Source organism: Hyaena hyaena, unplaced genomic scaffold, assembly GCF_003009895.1.
Source record: "Hyaena hyaena isolate Hyena2069 unplaced genomic scaffold, ASM300989v1 scaffold_13, whole genome shotgun sequence".
Classification (NCBI taxonomy): Eukaryota; Metazoa; Chordata; class Mammalia; order Carnivora; family Hyaenidae; genus Hyaena; species Hyaena hyaena.
Genome location: NW_024080645.1, coordinates 5,945,916 through 5,964,000, shown reverse-complemented (window position 1 = coordinate 5,964,000; position 18,085 = coordinate 5,945,916). Strand labels below are relative to the sequence as shown.

General features: G+C 59.5%; 1 protein-coding gene across 2 annotated transcripts in view; it reads left to right on the top strand.

The window, feature by feature from the left end:
- Nucleotides 1-999: 999 nt before the first annotated feature.
- The window catches only part of LOC120248859 (cell migration inducing hyaluronidase 1), a 121,931-nt gene continuing 104,845 nt past the window's right edge, over nt 1,000-18,085 (top strand). For both annotated transcript variants that reach the window (XM_039257342.1, XM_039257341.1), the window contains exon 1: nt 1,000-1,129. The gene's annotated coding sequence lies outside the window, so the exon portion shown is untranslated. The remainder of the gene's footprint in view (nt 1,130-18,085) is intronic.

The window sequence follows — 18,085 nt, the reverse complement described above, 5'->3', positions numbered from 1 at the left end:
CAGAAAATTGGTGCTTCGGCCTCGGCCCAGCAGACAGACACAGACCCCGACAGCCTCTGTCCGACTACAGCTTCGCCCCAGAGCCCAGGCCCTTCGAATGCGGACGTTCCCCGCATGGTTGGTGCACGGGGTACTTCCTGGAAGGAAGACAGGGGTGCGTTTTCCAGGGGGACCCCCGTTAGCCAGGTGAGAGGGCTGAGCTGTAAGCTCCAGAAAGGTGGAAGGGACTGAGGGCCAAAGCCCTCGTTTTACCAACAGCAAACAAACAGGGACCCAGAGAGGGCGAGTAGATGACCCTGGGTCACACAGCAAGTTAGTGGCGGAATTGAGAGATGACGCCAGGTGCCCTAGAGACCGGTCGCAGGTCCTGCTTCCTCGGGCAGGGGAGCACCTGGAGCCGCCAGACCTGCTTGCTTTGAGCCTGGAGGGCCTTGGTCTGTCCGGTTACAGGGAAGGACACCTGAAGGAGTCTAACTCGCTGAGCACCTACTAAGTGTTAGGGAACCCGCGTACTACTGAGGCCTCAGTGAATTCCCAGCAGTGACCCCAGGAAGCTCATAGAACCCATTTTCCGGATGAGGAAACTGATACCCACTTGTGTCTGCAGCCACATAGCCTGGCGGTCTGACTGCTTTCAAACACTGGGTCCCTATCCCGAGATCTCTCTCCAAGGCCACTCTTTCGGGAGAAGTTAAAAAAAAAAAAAAGGATCCCGAGACTCGCTGGCCCCGACCGGCTCGCGGCCACTCCGGAGCCCCTGCGGCCCGCGGCGCCCCGGGCTCGGGCGCCCTGCCCCGGCGGCGGCGGGCTCGGGTCTGCGCCTCCCCGAGCGGCCGCCAGAGCCCGCCCGGGGCCGGGAGCGGGGCGCGGGCCCCCGCCCCACCTCGCCGAGGGGCGGGCGGCCGGGGGCGGGGCGCCTGGGCCCCGGGGAGGAGCCAGCGGGCCGCGGAGCTCTAAAAGCCGCCGCTCGGGCCGGGGCGCCGGGGAGCTCGGGCGGAGCGCGGCGAGGCAGGCGCGGGGCGTCCGGGACGGAGCGCGACCGGCCGGGCGCGGGGACCCCGCTTCGTGAGCGCCACCGCCCCCTGCGCTGGCGCACGTTCCTGGAGCCCGCGGGGCCGCAGACCCGGAGGTAAGGGCGCGGGGCGCGGGGCGCGCGGACCGGCGCAGGCCTCGGGGGGGAGGGACGACCGCGGGGCCGGCGCCTCCGCGGGGCGCGGGAAAGCGTCGCCCGCCCTCGGCTTCGGTCGGTCGGTCCCCTCGGTGCTCTGCGGTGCGCGTCCGTCCGTCCGTCCGCTGACGGGCACGCGCCCCGGTCACTGTCCTCTGAGATGGCAGCGGGGCCGTGTGGTCTGTGCAAGCAGCAGGTGCCCGGGGCGCCGGCGTCCGCGGAGCGCGCCCGGCGCTGGGGTCGGGGGCGCTCCTGCTTTCCGGAGAGCCCCCCGCTTCTCCGCGGCTGAGCGGGCGGGGGCGGCGGGGGCGTCCTGCGCCGGGACAGTGGCTTGCGGATGAGGGTCCGCTCTGAGGGTCAGGTCGCGGGGGCCCGGCCGATGGGGAGCCGCTCCCGCTGTGCTCTAGTGGGTGTGCGCCTGGCAACAGGTCTGCGCCCTGCGGCTCGGCCCTGCGCGGTCTCCCTCCCGCAGCCCCTCCGCCCCCCGCTGCCTGTGGCTCCCGCACCCCGGGTCGTGCTGGGCTCCCCGCCTCGTGCTGGCGCGGGACGTGACTGAATGTTAAAAGAGGTCGACGGCCCGTTGATGTTTAGACTGAGACTCCAAACCCCGCATCGCCGGGAGAGGGTTTGGCGGTGCCTGGCACGGGACGTCGGCTCCAGAAGAGGTTAAGTTAGGTTGGGAGGAAAGGCAGGGGCCTTGGCAGAGCGCAAGCCAGGCCCGTGGCCACGTCTCCAGCTCGCCGCTCGGGAGCCGGGGCCAGAGACCTTCTGGAATGGACTCGGCGGCACGCACGGCCTCTGGAGACCGGCGCGCCGTGCGCCCGAGGTCCTGCGCCGCAGACTCCCGGCGACCGCGCCGCTCCGCCCGCGTCCCGCCCGGCGGCCGTGCTGGAGGTCCTGAGGCTCGCTCCGCGCAGACAACGTCGCCCACAGGTGAGCACTCGGTTTTGAAACGAATCTTTTGATGTGTGAGCCAGCGCCCGGCCGCAGCCCCATCCCGGAGATGGTGAGCCTGGGAGCGAGTCTCCATTCCTGCGGTCTGGAGAGGGACGCCGGGCGCGCCCCGGGGCCGGAGACCCGCGGCGCGGCGCCCAGGCGCGGCGCCACCATGGACAGCTCCCAGCCGCTTCCTCCAGTCGGGGCGTGTGGCCCTGGGTCTCCGCAAGGTGCGCCCCCCCCCCCCCCCGGGCCCCAGGCGTGGGGGCGCCGCGCAGGGGGAGAGGGGCAGCTGGGTTTTGAGAGCCCTCTGTACCCTGTCCCTGGGTGGCAGGAGCCACTCAGGAGAATAAAGGGGGCCAGGGCCTTGTGACCGGGTCCTAGATCAGCCTGCAGCTGAACTCTGTACAGGACCTCTGATGCGGAGTTGGGGGGCAGGGGCTCCCTGGCTTTTTTGTGGCGCCGTGAGGTCCCTCAGGGGTGTTACAAGTGTGTGACCCCCGAGCATCCGGCCGAGGCAGTGAGATAGTGCCAGACCTGATTAGGAACCAGCCGCCCAGACTGCTTTCTGTGCACGGCATGGGGTCGTGCTACGTTCCATTAAATTATTTAGTGAATTTGATATTGGGAAGACACATTGGTTTCAGAGTCACAGTGACGGAATGGAGAAGGCTCCTCCAGGACAGGTTAGAGAGCATGTGTCTGGACGCATTTGCACTGATTCTGATACTAACCGTTCTCTGCAGGGGGCATAACACGCGCAAGGAAGCTTCCGAAGCTTTCTCTTGAGCCCAGTTGATGAGTTTTCAAGTTGGTTGCTTGGAAACAGGGAGGAGAGAACCTATACGGGTTCATGTCCCTGCAGATTAAACATCTTTCTCTGATAAGAAATGGTGCTGGGTCTGGTTCTTCCTTCTGCGTGTGCACCTGTGCAAAGTGTGTATCTTCCTTTAAGATCAGAAGAAATTTCCAAGGTCTGCATCCGTTTGTGACTGATGGGGGTCCGTGGGGAGGAAAAAGAATCAAGCACCTTTTTTTTTTTTTTTTTGAGGCAGCATGTGTAATTTTGTGACAGTCCCTTAAGCTGGCGCCTGCTCCCCCTTTGGTAATGGGGACCCCACACTCTGCCTTGCAGAGTCGTTAATGCGTTAATGCGAACTAAGTGGCCACAGCTTAAAGCACTTGGCCCCTAACTGAGCGCAGAGAAAGCTCTCGCATTGGTGGGATTCCAGGTGTGTTTTAAAGACTGTTGTGCGTTTCTTTTGAATGGCCAGCCCTCTGCTCTCCTGCCAGTCATTGGACGGGCACTCCATGCCCTGCTTTGTGTTCCTGTTGGAGAACTTGTTGACGAAAGTCATGGAAATGTCGAAGCTGATCCCAGTGCCAACAGAACTCTACGCGAAATGGAAGGATTTCTGTGAGACAGATCAGCCGCCTGTTTTTCTCACCTGCTCCACTTGGAAGAAAGCTAAAGTAAGTCGTTTTCAAAATATTATCATAGCTCTCTGGTGCCGAGGATTATTTCTTGCTGATCCTTCTCTCCAAAGAATGCGGGACCCCCAGGGGCCTGTTTGTCCTGCGGGTGGGGGGCGGGGGGTGGGGGGCGGGGGGTTCTCTCGGTCCCGTTGGGGGGTGGCGTTCCTGGCCCCCATTCCTGGATTGCTGCCCCGGGCAGCGCCTCGCCTGGGAAGCCCGTGTGCTCACTACCCCTTCCTGGTGGAGCCCTGCTGGGCTGGGAGGTAGTGAGCAGAACACAGCTCTGCCTGGAGCACCGGCCACTTACTGGGTCGGCGCTGGATTCGAAGATTCCCTCCAGCTTTGCGTGTGGGGTTCTGCCCGCTGTATGTCACTAATGCATGAAGTTTGGATAATGGAATTATAATGGACCCAGTGTCACAGTTATAACTTTTTTCCCAAAACGTGAGTGTGTGTTTCTGCCAGTTTCATATTCTGGTGCTCTTAGATTTTCCATCTATCTATCTATCTATATATTTTTTTTTTCTTTAGCAGATCAGAAGTCAGTTTAGCTCCCTCGCTCCAAGCTCAAGGATGCAGCCCACAGGTGCTGGGAGTCTTTCGGTGATTTTCATCTGCCTGGTGCTGTGAATGGAGCAGGAAGGCTGGGCCCGGCTGACCTTGAAGCGCCGGCTGTCTTCTCTGGGCTCCCTTGCGGTTCCGGTCTCCAGCACACACAGCTTTCTGGTAGGAAGACGACTGAACTACAGAACATTCTTGGAGGGCAGGGCCGGTGAGGGGAGGACTCGGCGTAGGGGGGAGAAGGGGTCTGTGGCGCCCTGTGTGCGGCCACAGCCTCTGAGTGTCCGATGGCAAGAGTGGCATTGAGGGGAGGGCCAGCGGGCCGAGAGGGGTGGACTCGGACCCCTTGGCGTGAGTGGCCCCTTCTGGGGTGTCCGCAGAGCAAATGCACGTGACCCGCGTTGGCAGCCATAGCTCAAGGGAGCACCCGGGATGTGGGGTGGGCTCCCGAGCGGAGCGGAGGCAGGTGTCCGGCTGCACGCAAGACCCGTATCCGCAAGCAGCCCCCTGGCCGCGGCCCCTGCTCCGCGTGATGCAGACGCCCAGAGGTGTCCTCTCATCAGCGTAATCCATCTGCTGCCTCCTTCGCTTGGTTTTCACTGTTGTGTGGAAGCAACTTGGTTTCTTTTGAACCAGGAAAGGGAACTGTCCCCTTATATCTTGTTAGCCTAGTGGGCGTTAGGAGTGGTAATGGGGACAGAGGGACACTTCTCCGTGCCGAGTCCCTCTGTTACCCGTGTTACCTGGGCTCCGAGCCTCCTCTCCTAAGAGCGGGGGGCACGTGGAGACCGTGTTAAACAGGCAGGACTGTGGTGGCTCCCCAGGGCCTCTGCCCCGCTCGCTCGCTCCAGGGGCCGCCCCCCCCCCCCGGGGCCTCCCCGCCCTTCCCTGTCCTCCGTCTGTTCCTGGCCCGGCTATGTTCAGAGCTGGCTCTTCAGATGGGAGGCTGTATGCAGGGAAATGTCATCAAATATGCATTTGCTCCCTGCTCTGCGCCCTCGCTGCCAGGAAACCCCCTTCTCCACCCAGGAGGGGGCTGCTCCTCTCAATTCTGCCCCCCCCGCGTTTCCCAGGGCCCCTCTGCAGGCTCACGGGCTCAGCATGGCTCCAGGTACAGGAGGCCACCCCCTGCGGCAGAGGGAGCCCCTGGGGAGCACTGCGCCCCCGCCCCCGCCCCCACGCCCCTGTGCTCACTCGGGCAGCCGGGCAGTCTGGCTCCTCCGGCTGGGAAATTGCTGAGGCTGCTATCTTCGAATCTCCTGCGAGGGCGGCCACGTGACAGATTCAGCTGGGACTTGGGTTTAAAGTGCTCCGACCAGATGACTCCTGTCGGAAGCCCTGATGCTCCCTCGGCTGTCTGTCTGTGCGAGGGCTTCGCCGTTAGGCATTTTGTGTTACGGGGAAGGCGCGTCTAGAAGCTGGTCCCTCCAGCGTGCCAAGTGCCGGTGCCAGACTCCTGCGTCCCCTGTTCCGAGACCCGGCATGGGGCAGAGGGCCCGGCGCCCTGGGGTGGGGTGGGGGGGCTCCTGCTGTGGGATGTGAAGCAGGACTGAGCCTAGAGGCCAGCACCCGCTGACTGCGATACGCAAATCAGTGGCCTGGAGCCTGCCAGGTGTCAGGATGCACGCGCTGGTTCGGGGGGGGGGGGGCTGAGACGCCGCATTTCTCAGCAGCCCCCACTGCTGCCCCCCAGAGATGCTGCTGGCCCATGAGCCCCCGTGAGGCACAGCGGGGACACCATCACCTTCCTGTCCTCTAGCTTGGCCTTGTGGGTGCGCCTTGTCTGCGTCTGGTGTCTGCACGGGGCCAGCAGGTCGTGTCCCCGAGTGACACGTCGAAGTCTTGGAGGTGCTTACTGTGGCTCTTAACCATCTGTCAGTCCACTAAACGTCTCGCATCCCGTCGCGTTCGCCTCCCCCGTCATAATGAATTTTCCGGCTCCCTGAACCCAGTTACTTTTAAGTGCAAGACCGAGTGCGAACGGGAGTCCGCCTTCGCGGTGGAGGCGCCTGCGTGGGATTCTGCTGGAATTAAGAGATCGCCAGGCGGTCTCCTCTCCCTCTGGTTCCAGGCACGAGAATGCGTGCTCTCCTCTGCACAACCTGACGTGACTCTAGAGGTCACGAGTGTGTTTGCCGCCGAGAAATGACACTTAAACCTCCCTCCCCCCCCAGGGCCCTGCCTGCGGCGTTCCCGTGGGGATGAGCGGCTCACCCCAGATGTGTGCGGGTGGCCCGGGTGCGCCTGGTCGCCCTCCGCCACAACTGAAGGCAGGGGAGCCCTGGGTAACAATCTGATCGTCTGCACACGCAGGCCCGGTGTTGGCCGCTGCGGGGGGGGGGGGGGGGCGAGCTCAGCGATGGGCCCTGCCCTCCAGGCTGGCCGCCTAGCTGGGGGAGCAGACCCCTAAGCCGGAAGTGTCCAGGCCGTGTGATGGGGGCTGGGACACACCGGTCAGGAGGGGCGGTGGGGTGGGGAATGCTGGGGGCAGGTGAGACAATCCAGAAGCTTCCCTGAGAAGGGGCCATATTGTGCATCTGGAAGGACTCACGGGGATGTATAAGAATTTTCCCATGAGGCAGAGGTGCGGTTTGGAGAGGGGAGTTCAGAAGGTGTTCCACATGGAGAAAAGGCCACGGGGAAAGATCCAGAAGCGCAGGCCGGCTCTCACGTGTGCAGCGCTCCTCACCTGCCCCGACCTGGAGCAGAGCCGGCAGAAGACACAGTCCTGCCGAGAACCTGGTGCCTTTAGTCTCATAGACTCGTGATTGTAAAAGACTTTACTGTACGGTGTTTTCCCCAACAAAATCTTACTAAGTCTGATTTACAGATCAGATAAACAGTGGCCGTGGCTGGGAGTGGGCTTTGATCTTGAGGTGCCCGTGGGGTTCCCCAGGGCTCTGTGGGCTCCCTGGAACACATGAGAACGCCTCTGTCCCGGATCGTTGCAGTTCGCCTTTGGGCATCCTGTTTAATAACGTCGCCTTCCTATGATTGTGGTTTGCCTTGCTGCGTCTTCTTAATATTCTGGATGGCTTGCGGGGCTTTGCATCAACAATTTTTAACTAAAGGAAGGCAGGATTTTCCTCCGTGTGACTATCTAACAACTATGGGGTGGGTGGGTTGCCAGCGGTAAGCGTCTGTGATGAGTGTGGGCTCAGAAAAATCAAGCTGTGGGGCACCCGGGGGGCTCAGTCAGTTCAGCGTCTGACTTCTGCTCAGGTCATGATCTAGTGGCCCGTGGGTTCAAGCCCCGCGTCGGGCTCTGTGCTGACCTCTCAGAGCCTGGAGCTGCTTCAGATTCTGTGTCTCCCTCTCTCTCTGCCCCTCCCCCACTCGTGCTTAGTGTCTCTTGCTCTCAGAAATAAATAAAACATAAAAAAAAAAAAACAAGCGTTAGATGACACAGGAGGTGAAGACAGGTGTGTGCTTCTCACAGAAAACGGGCTTTTATTTTCAACCTTGTCTATCAATCTTGTCTATCAATCTTGTCTATCCCAAGATTCTTCGGATTCTAGAAAAGCTGGCAAGAAGGAAAACATGGCTTCTTTCCAGGGCGTGAGACCTGAGAACTTCTATCCAGGATCTTGCGTCCTTCCTCACTGAGGTAGCCAAATTTGAATGTGGGATGTTTTTGAAAACAGGGTTTGAACAGGGACTGTAAGGCAGCAGTATAGAGATGGAAATGTTCCGCTGGCCTGGGGGACGTGGAAGGTTCCAGGTCAGGCTGTGGCCCCTGTGTGCTTCTCACAGAGCTGCCCCAAAGGAAGTGGGCCATGCTCTGAATTGGGGGGGGGCACCCGGAAGGAGCCCCAATCCCACTGATGGGGTCTGAGGAGCCCTTCCAGTCTGAAGACCAGCATCATATGACTGATGTAAGGTGGTCACTGTGAGGCACGGTCCGTGCAGAGTTTAGAGGGTGCCTCCGGCTCGGGAAGGCCCCCGGTGGCTCTGTGAGGAGCCCCGCAGAGGCCAGTGGCAGGTGACATCTCCCTCTGGGTGGGCCTCCGTGCTTGACCCAGGCTCACCTTCCAGACCAGGCAGCGTCAGGGAGGGCTGCTGTTCCCCCAGGGCGGCCAGCACCTGGGGGCATCTGGCCTCACATCCAAGGGGCTTTGCTTCAGACCACATCACCCTGAACTTTGTCCTTGACTCCTAAACCGTGGGGATTCAGCCTGTCCCTGCTTCCTGGGGCTGGATGTCGGCTGGCTGCTCTGTCACCCTGACCTCCTGGCATGGGGTGGCCACACACTTGGGTTCCCTAGATCCCCCGGGGCTGTCTGGGGGTGGCCCGTGGTGGGCCTGAGCTGTCCCCTGGATGCCGAGCCACGCTGGCTCTCTCCCCTCCCCCGGAGGCATCTGCTGGTGCTCAAGGACAGAGGTGCCCGAGGGTACAGAGCCACTGGAGGACGGCACCTCGGCGTCCGTCTCCGAGTCGGTGCATCAGGCACCTGCCTTCTTTCCAGGCTCTCGTCCCTGCAGTGTGGCGGGGACAGCGAATCCCAGCTCCGCCCTGTCCATTCTCCCGGTTCCTGGGTGTCCAGAGCCCCCCAGGCCGACAGCGGGCGTGCAAAGCTTTCTCCTCCCCGTGAAGAGTGACAGGAAGGAACCTTGAGGAGCGAGGAGGGCAGCAGATTTGGGCAAAGCATGTTAAAAAACGTTATGAAGCAAACTGGTGGGTTGATGACCAGCCCGTTTCAAAGCTGACTGTGTTACAGGCACTGAGTAATTTGCTCGTCTGCTAGTTTTCCAAAGGTTTGGGCTCGGGAAAACCTCAAACGTGGTGGCTAAGGACTTTTCCCTTCCTTTCAAAGTTGTGTTTATTTTCAGAGGAACTTAATCCATATGTTTCAGATCTGTTTCCGTGTTACTCAGCAAAAGGTTGTTTCCCCCCCCCGACATTGCTGAGCCCTGAGCGCGGTCCGGTCCTTTCTCTACCCCCCTGCAGCCGCCCCACACCTCAACGACCCCTCCTCCCGGCTGAGCACCCCTACAGCCTCGGGCAGTACAGGCCCTGGAGGCAGAAGGAAAAAATCAGTCACACCGACCCTGCCTTTATTCAACATCGTGATGGTCGGTTCACTTCGGGTTTTCTGCAGAATTTCGATTTTTTATGTGGGGCATTTGCAATATTGTTTATATTAAAGTCTGAGGTTTTCAGTGCTCTTTTTAATCTTGGACGCTGGCCTCGGCCTCAGCGTCAGCCCAGTCAACGTTCCCCAGGCTCATCCTGGTGGGGGCGAGCCGGTGACCTTGCTGGTGACCTTGCCGTTGTAGCTGGCTCTGCCGTTGACCCTCCCTGTGGAGGGGTCGGCCCCTGGGACCAGGCCAGCAAGCTTTTAGGGGTGCTGACAGTAACCCAGCTGTGAATCCAACTGTTGACTTGGTTTGGGGGTGGAGCCGGGGCAGGGGGGAGGGGGAGGGGGGTTCTTGTCCACTTTCCCCGTGACCCCGACCCGTCTGCCCTTCTCTCCTTGCTTCCCTTCGTTTTTGGAGCAGGGGAAGAATTTGCGGTGTTTGGCGCCAGGGTGTTTTACAGCTTCTGCGGGCCCGTTGTGTCCCTGCGTCTGTGACTTCTTCAGAAGGGACTGAGTTCATGAGATTTCTCAACTCAGTTCCCGGTAGCAGAAGAGAAAGCAGCTGTTGGGTTTTGGCTTCGGGACTTCCCTGTGCAAGAATTTCTCATTTAAATGATTTTTAAAAAATAAAAAGGCATAGCCCGCTCCACGATGTCTGTCTGGGTCACAGCTTTGAAGAGGCTCAGAGATTCCTCTGACCACATAATTGTGGGCTCCGTCTGTGCATGAGCCAGGTGGCCGAGAAGAGCTGAGTCTGTTTTAAATTTTAAGATCGTTGGGTAGTGTTGTTACAAATGGTAACACATAAACATTTCCTGGGAGTTTCTGAACATGACCTCGAAGTGAAGTTCATGAAGTGAAGTTCATTTTGGCTTTGAACATCCCCCTAAACTGTTACTTTAAATAAGAGGCTATTTTTAACATATATAAAAAAAAAAAGATGCTTCGATTGGATCTTGCTTCATAAGCACCAACGTGATCCTCTGCTGGGTCGCGTGAGGACGTCACCTCCCCAAGGTCAGGGGAACAGAGAGGGGTAGAATCCCATCTGAGTGGTGAGCCTCAGGTTTGCACACGGCCCGCTGGGGGCCATTCTGGGCAGGAGGCTGGACGCTTCCTCCCACGATGCACCAAGGGCCTCATCACTCTACAAGAAAGAGGCTTTTCTCCATTCAGGACGGGACCCCGCTGGGCTCAGATGCAGAGACTGCCATGTTCTGTTTATTCCCAAGGCCCAGCACATAGTGGGCACAAAACATTGATTAAACACACTAGTCCTGCATCTGAGCCCCAGCCCCAAGGGTGCATGTTTCTGGGTGGAATAGATTTGGTGCAAATTGAAGGAAGCCAGAGCCCCACCAGCTGGGGCAGGGTCTGTACTCTGGTGGCCCTGTGGTCATCTTGTCACTATTATGGGTAACCAGGCCTCATGGAGCCCTTAGCAAGTTCAGGGGCCGAGCAGTCACTCGATCCTCCGACAGCCCTGAGCCAGGCGTCGGAGGGAGAAGATGAGTCCGTGAGGCCCGCCCGCGGTTGCTCAGGAGCCTTGAACCACGGTCCCACAGCCCAGGGACCCTGGCAGCTGATGGCCCAGGTCTGTGTGGGTCCAAATGCCCACTCTGAGTGAGGACCGCTGTTGCTTGAGATTGGATTTTGAGACGGCGTGTTTACGGGAATCTTAACTCCTAGGAAAGCAGCTGGAGAGTAATTTCCACTCCAGAGCGTACACTGTGGATGCGCCGATTCTTGACGGCCGGCTCCACGGACCTCCCTGTGATAGAGAAGCTCATGGTCTAGGTGGGGAGACAGACAGACAGACAGACAGACATTCAGCGACCTGCGGTCTGTGCAGGAAACAAGGTGTGAACCGATGGAAAGAGTGCGGATTGATCTGTAGCCCCGCGGGGGAGCAAACAGGAGGCCTGGGTGGAGGAGGCGGTGTGTGGCGGCTCTCAAGGGAGAGCACAGTTTGCGGCCACAGGAAGAAGGCTTGGGAGGGACACAACAGTGTGAGCTAAGTTCAGAGAATCCAGGAAGCGGGGTCTGGGGAGGGTCTCGGAGTTCCTGGAAACGGGATCGTAAGGGTGGGGGCCGCACCGGGGGGTTCTGGCCTCTAGACCCTGGCGACCGTGACAAGGGGGACATTAGGCCTTCGTTCCTGGTGGCAGGTGGTCTGCGTGGGCTTGGCGTCCGTCAGTCCCAAGAGCGGGCCTCCTGGCAGCAAGTGCCCCCAGCACGCCCGCTCTCGCTGGGGCGCGTGGCTGGGAGGGCCCAGCCAGGGCGAGAGGGAAGTCTAGGCCGCCCAAGGTGAACGACTGGTACCCGGCCGACGGGCGATGGAGGGCAGGAGGAGGGACATTAGATTGGAGACATTTCGGGATTTGCAGCCCGATCACTGCCAGCACGAGGCAGAACTCCGAGCCCCCGAGGGACCATTTCCGAGGCTCCCAACCCTGAGCCCTGGTCTGATGCTGTCCTTCTAGACTGATGCGTCCCTGGCTGCCTGTCCAGCCCCAGCGTGGGGTCCGTAGGGCACACGCCTTGGTCCCGTGGCCTTCGTGCTGATCTCCGGAAGCGCCTTCCTAATTCTTCGCAGATTCTCGGGCAGACCCCCAAGTGCCTGGTTGGACTGGCCTGCACAGGCAGGGCGCAGGGGAGAGTAGTGAGAGGCTCCCCTTGGGAAGGGAGCGAGGGTCGCGGTGGAAATGCTTCTCCAGTTCTGCCCGGGATGAGACGGGTCCTCTGGGTGCTGGGTGGTGTGCAGAGGCCCCGGGCCACCTTCCTGTGTCTTCCTCCCTCTCTGCTCGCCGTTGGTAATTAGACACTCAGGGAATTTCAGGGAATGGAAGCCACCCACAAATGTCCCCTGAAGGTCACCCGGGGTGCCCAGAGCTGTACTGAGCTTTTCCCATTCAACGGAAACGTAAGTTGAGGTCCAGGTCACCACCATCTCCAGAGGATTCTAGCCAGATGAGCAGAGAGGAGTGTGGAGGAAGCATGTCAGGAAACTTCCCCTCGATTTTGCCGACTACAAAATAAACTTCCCCATATTCCTTCCTCGTCACTTTAAAAGGCTCCTCAGTTTATATTTTCTTTCGTTGATGCAATATCAGAGCTGCTGTAACAAACCTGCACGGGGGGGCACGGGAACTGGAACCCCACACCCCTGGCCGCATCCGCCTCCCTCACTGATGTGCTGTGCGACTTCGGACAAGCTACTGCACCTCTCTGTCCCTTAGTTGTTGATCCATCCCCTAAAATGGGATGGCTGTACATTTCTTCCGAGAGTAACTAAGGCAGCTAATAGTGACAGTACCCGCAGACCTCTCGGGGCCAGGGCCCGGGACCCGTCAGGCATGCAAGCGGCGAATCTCCCCGTTTGTCAGCTACTCAGTTGAATAAGCAGACGTTTCAAGCGGAGAAAGCAAACCTGTGACTTTGGGCAAGTCTGTCGACTTTAGAACTTTGTCAGACGTCAGCAGCTACTCCCCACCCCCCACCCCGTCTGACGGGCCCAGGGTGCTCCCGAGGCTGCCCGTGGAAGAGCAGGCTGCGACGTCGGGGGCGCCTGGCCCTGCGGCCTATGGGACCAGGAGCGGGGGCTGGGTGCTGCGTGGCTTCCCGGAAGTGAGGGGTGGTGGGCCCGTGTGGACGGAGGCCCCGGACACCTGTCCTCAGCTCACCGCGCCCCCTCCCTCGCGCCGTGCGGCGGGCCCGTAGCGGGAGCGCTGACTCGATCCTTCTCCCGCTTATGGGTGAGGAAACCAGGGTGTGGGGCGACTTCTCGGGGGGGGCCCAGCGAGCCCTGCACGGCCCGGCTTCCCGACGCGGCCGTCTCCTCTCACTCCCGGGCCTGGACCAGCCTCGGGGGAAGCAGAACAGGGTAACAGATGAGCCATTTTCTTACTTCGGACGAAAATGCAAAACTTTGAAGGTGCCCAAAGCAGATTTGCTGGGGTCTCCGTGCCCTGGCTCAGGGTGTCCTGCGCGCGAGCGCGTGGGGCCGTGGTCTTGATGGCTGCCTGGGTTGAGGCCGTCACCGTGACCCTGCGACCCGGCAGACCAGCGCGTCTTCCTGGGGGACAGCTTTCCACCTCCGTCCTCCAGGCTTCGGAGCCATCAGAGGCGTGACGTCGGGTTGGGTGTGTGAGGCTGACATCCCTCCCCTGTCACCAGGGTGAATGGCGACAGCCCCTGGCCAGCCTCAGCCGAAGGGGTCTGTCTGCCACCCAGGGGGAAGGGCGGCTCACCGGTGAGCTCCGGCCCTCGGCTGGCTCTCCACGAGCAGGACACCCCGAGATTAGAACAACTTATTACCGGGGCACCTGGGGGCTTAGTCCATTAAGTGTCTTTGGCTCAGGTCATGATGTTGTGGTTCATGAGTTCGAGCCCCGTGTCGGGCTCTGTGCCAACAGCTCAGAGCCTGGAGCTGCTTTGGATTCTGTGTCTCCCTCTCCCTCTGCCCTTCCCCCACTCACACACACACACACACACACACACACACACTGTCTCTCTCTCTCTCTCTCTCTCTCTCAGTCTCTCTCTCTCTCTCAAAAACAAATAAACACTAAAAAATATTTTAAAAGTATAGTTTAAAAAAAAGAACAACTTCTCCCTGATTACAGTTGGGAAAACCCAGCTTAGACGAGCCTTCTTCCCTAACGTGCATTCCTCAGGAGCACCGCTGCCTTGGGCTGTTAACGGACATTCTGAGGTCAAATAAGTTTGGCTCAGAGATGCTGCGTTAGACAAAGTCCATGTGTTTTTCTTCCCCAAGTCCTTCTCAATGCGCTGACGTAGCAGTGCGCGGCCCAGACCTGCGGGAGGGGAGCAGGGCCCTCGCGGCCCGGTGCCTTTGTCTGGGGGACACTGTCCTGCCCCGAGGCCACCGTGCCGCACTGTTGAGGACCCCGAGGCTAAGTGTGCGCACTGGCCTGGGCTGGGCCCGGCACTCCGTGTCGCCCGGCACCTCCGTCCAAAGCCGCAATCCGGACTGATTGCAGTTTCGGTAACACCAGCATTACCCCGATGGGGGCTGATTGCTTTTGTCAGATTGTTTTCCTTCCTCTTATCATTGTGTTCGGGGCCACGGTGCTGCCACGTGTGTTCCTCGTTCGGGGGGTTGGAAGCTGTGCCCGGACTTGTCTCGGGTCCTCGGCTCCTGAGAGGCGGCTGTGGCCCGCTGTCCAAACAGACCTCCGTCAGGGGACAGGAGTGAGCTTCCCGATGTGTCGCGTCTGTGTCTGCCGCTGTTTAAAAGTCAGTTCCTTCTCAGTGCGGCGCAGCAGGTAGTGACTGGCCCACGGGGGGTGAGGTGCAGGACTGTCTGTCCTGACTTGCAATGTCCTAGCTCCTCACAGTCTGCACCGGAAAGTGTTTCCATGAAGAGATCAGCAAGGGTTTTTGGGTTTTTTTAATGTTTTATTTATTTCTAGGAGAGAGAGAGAGAGAGACAGCGTGAGCAGGGGAGGGTCAGAGAGAGAGGGAGTCACAGACTGAAACAGGCTCCAGGCTCTGAGCTGGCAGTCAGCACAGAGCCCGATGCGGGGCTCAAACCCACGAACCGCGAGATCATGACCTAAGCGAAAGTCGGACGCTCAACCGACTAAGCCACCCAGGCACCCCCAGCAAGGGTTTTAAATGGAGATTTGGGTTCGCCTCTATTCGCTGACGGCACTAAGCACCGTCGAGCGCCGTGTAAGGGGTTAGCACCGCGGCGGGATTTGGTGCCGCTGATGCACGCCCGCGGTGAGTCCATTTTTCACCCCGGGGTAGCTCTGCCTGAGAACTTGGAACCCCAGACTGAGGAGGCTGCCAGGAAGTGAATGAGCAGCCTGGGGGCATTCTGGGTGCAGTGCTCTCACCACAAGACTTTTGTGCGGGCTCCGTGTCCCACTTCTGTGTGCGATAAGCCACCGACGTGTTTATCAGTGTGACCTATTTACCGAAAAAGATACTGGGGCCTGAAGCTTTGAGCGGGCGCCAGGTGAGTCGATAAAACCACGAGCTATTGCACTGCTGGGCCACCTTCTCCCGCAAGCCCTGATTAAGCCACCACTGTACCCCAGACGTGAAGCATCCGCACGCAGTCAGTCGTTCACTCTCCTACGTTATAACTGGAGGTCGGGGGCAGCCCCGTGAACACATGGGCACAGTCAGGCCCTCCCGTGTCTGTACGGGGCACAGAGGGGGCGCAGAAGCCAGAGCTCGGGTATTCCCGAGGGCTTCACGCTTGACTCGAACCCTGCGAATCATAGTGAGGACGTGTGTGTTGGGCGAGAAGGGCCCTTCGGACGAAGCGAGGTGGAACAATGCAGGCCGTTAGAGGGGCTCCCGGCGGCTCGGTGCGGCCGGAGCGGGTGGATGAGCCACGGGGGGTGAGAGGGCGAGCGTGACCGGAGTCCAGGGGCTCGATGAGACTGGCCGGGCTGCCCGGGGGGTGGCGGGTCTCAGCCTGTGGGCGTCCGCGCCGAGCAGTGCAGGCAACGGTGGGCCCGGGGTGCTGCCCGGAGGGTGTGAGGCCTGTGTGACCACAGCCTGAGATCACACGTGTGCCCTGTGTGCCCACCCCGTCACTCTCCAGTGCTCCCAGCACCGCCCGCGGTGCCCACAGCGTGCGGGGCCTCACCAGGCGTGTGCGCGTGCCGGGTGCAGTACGGCCACGGAACGTGTCCCTCATCCCTCGGACAGTAGAGAACAGAAAAGAAAGCTACCCCGGTTCCCCCACTTAAGTCAGTCACAGTAAGAATTTTGGTGACCGTTTTTTCCAGTCTTTTCATTTTTGTTTCTGCTGCATGTATGTTTGCATCCTGATGACGGAGTCTTAGCCGGCGCGCGAGCCAGCTAACCGTCCTCACCTCTGATCTCCCAGCCCTCACTTGGATGCCTGTCAAGGGACATCCAGGTCATCTCTACATGTTCAGTCTTTAAAAACCACGTGGTCATTTTTGTGTTGAGGTGTTTACCAGCTTTTGAGTGATTTCTGGAAGAGACGTTCCTGAGGCTGAAGTGAAGGCGGTCACTTTTGTGGTTCTTTATCCACGTGGCCGCTAGAGATTTATCCAAGTTAACATGGCCGCCTGCACTTTCAGCAGCGATAGATAAATATCAAGACTTTAAAGAACATTTTAAAATTTGTTATTTTAGAGAGAGCAGGTGGGGGGAGGGGCAGAGAGCCAGGAGAGAGATGAGCCCAGGCAGGCTCCTCACTGTCAGCACGGAGCCCGGCGTGGGGCTCCAGCTCGCAAACCGCGAGATCCTGACCTGAGCTGAAATCGAGAGTCAGATGCCTAACTGACTGAGCCCCTGGGCGGCCCAGAGATCATCTTAATCGGTAAAAATCACGCCTGCTGATTTGTTCGTATTCCTCAGATTTGGTGAAGTCCAACACCATCCACGTCTGTCTAACTAGTTACTTGTCTCTTTTAGAAACTGCCTGTTGGTGTCACGCTTGTCTGGGGGGTGTTTCCAACTTTCTTTTCTTTGCTTTTTTTTTTTTTGTTTGTTTTAGTTATTTAAGTTTATCTTTGAGAGCGAACACAAGCACGGGAGGGGCAGAGAGGGAGACACAGAATCCGAAGCAGCTCCAGGCTCTGAGTTGTCAGCACAGAGCCCGACGCGGGACTTGAACTCATGAACCCCGAGATCATGACCTGAGCTGAAGTCAGACGCTCAACTGACTGAGCCCCCCGGGTGCCCCGATCTTTCTTATCAGGGTACCGACCTCTTTTTTTTTTTTTTTTTTAAATATTTTTATTTATTTCTAGGAGAGAGAGAGACAGCATGAGCAGGGGAGGGTCAGAGAGAGAGGGAGATACAGACTCAGAAACAGGCTCCAGGCTCTGAGCTGGCAGTCAGCACAGAGCCCGACGCGGGGCTCGAACCCACGAACCGCGAGATCATGACCTAAGCGAAAGTCGGACGCTTAACCGACTAAGCCACCCAGGCGCCCCTATACCGACCTCTTTACAGACCTGTGAAGCCCTCACTCCCTGTCTTCCTTTCTGGTTATTTTGTGAAATACGTGGAATACGTCCATGTAGTCGAGTCCTAAGTTTCGTCCTTTTACCTCTCGGTCTGTTCTCTCCGTGTGCAATTCCGGGGCTTTCTGGTGGTCCTGCGGACTGACCGGTGAGCTCCTCGACCCGTCTGGGGCTTATTTCAGTCCACGGTGCAAAGAAACCCTCTCCCTCCCCTTTCCTCTATCGGCTGATTTGTGCTGCCGGCGACAGTTACCAGTTACTGGTCCGGCTACCAGTGCGGAAGATGGCGGGAATGCGGTAAGGCTGGTGTGGCGGGAACTGAGCCAGACATCGGATCTGGCCATCTGGGCACACTTCGGAGATGCATCTCCGTGGACATGGCCTGGCTGTGTCTCTAAGGCCTCACGGAGACCGAGAGCTCCGCCAAACAGGGTCAATCCGGTGGCATGCTGCGCCGCCAGCCGCCATGCGAACTCTCCGTCCAGCCTTCTCCTGTAGCCCTGGGTGGGGAGTGGGGCCGCCTAGCTCCCTCCCCAAGAGACCACGAGTCCACGCCTCGGGGAGGCCACCCTTGGGGGCTCCCACTCGTGGGCCAGACGTGGGAGGCCCGGGCCTGGGGGACGTCATGATTCTGAGCACCACGTGCGGGCTCTCCTGCGAGATGGGAGTTTATGCCAAGTTTTGTCTGTAAAGAGTGTAAGGAAACTGTTCTCAGCCCAAGGGGCCGCTGAAATCACGCCAGCCTCCCCGGCTTCCCGAGGCTCCATCAGGCAGAGCACGGGAGTCATGTGGTGCCGCGGGGCTGTGTGTCTGGGGTGCCAGCTGGGGGTGCGGGGGGAGCGGCAGATCTGACGGGGGCAGTGTCTTTCTGGAATGAATGAATG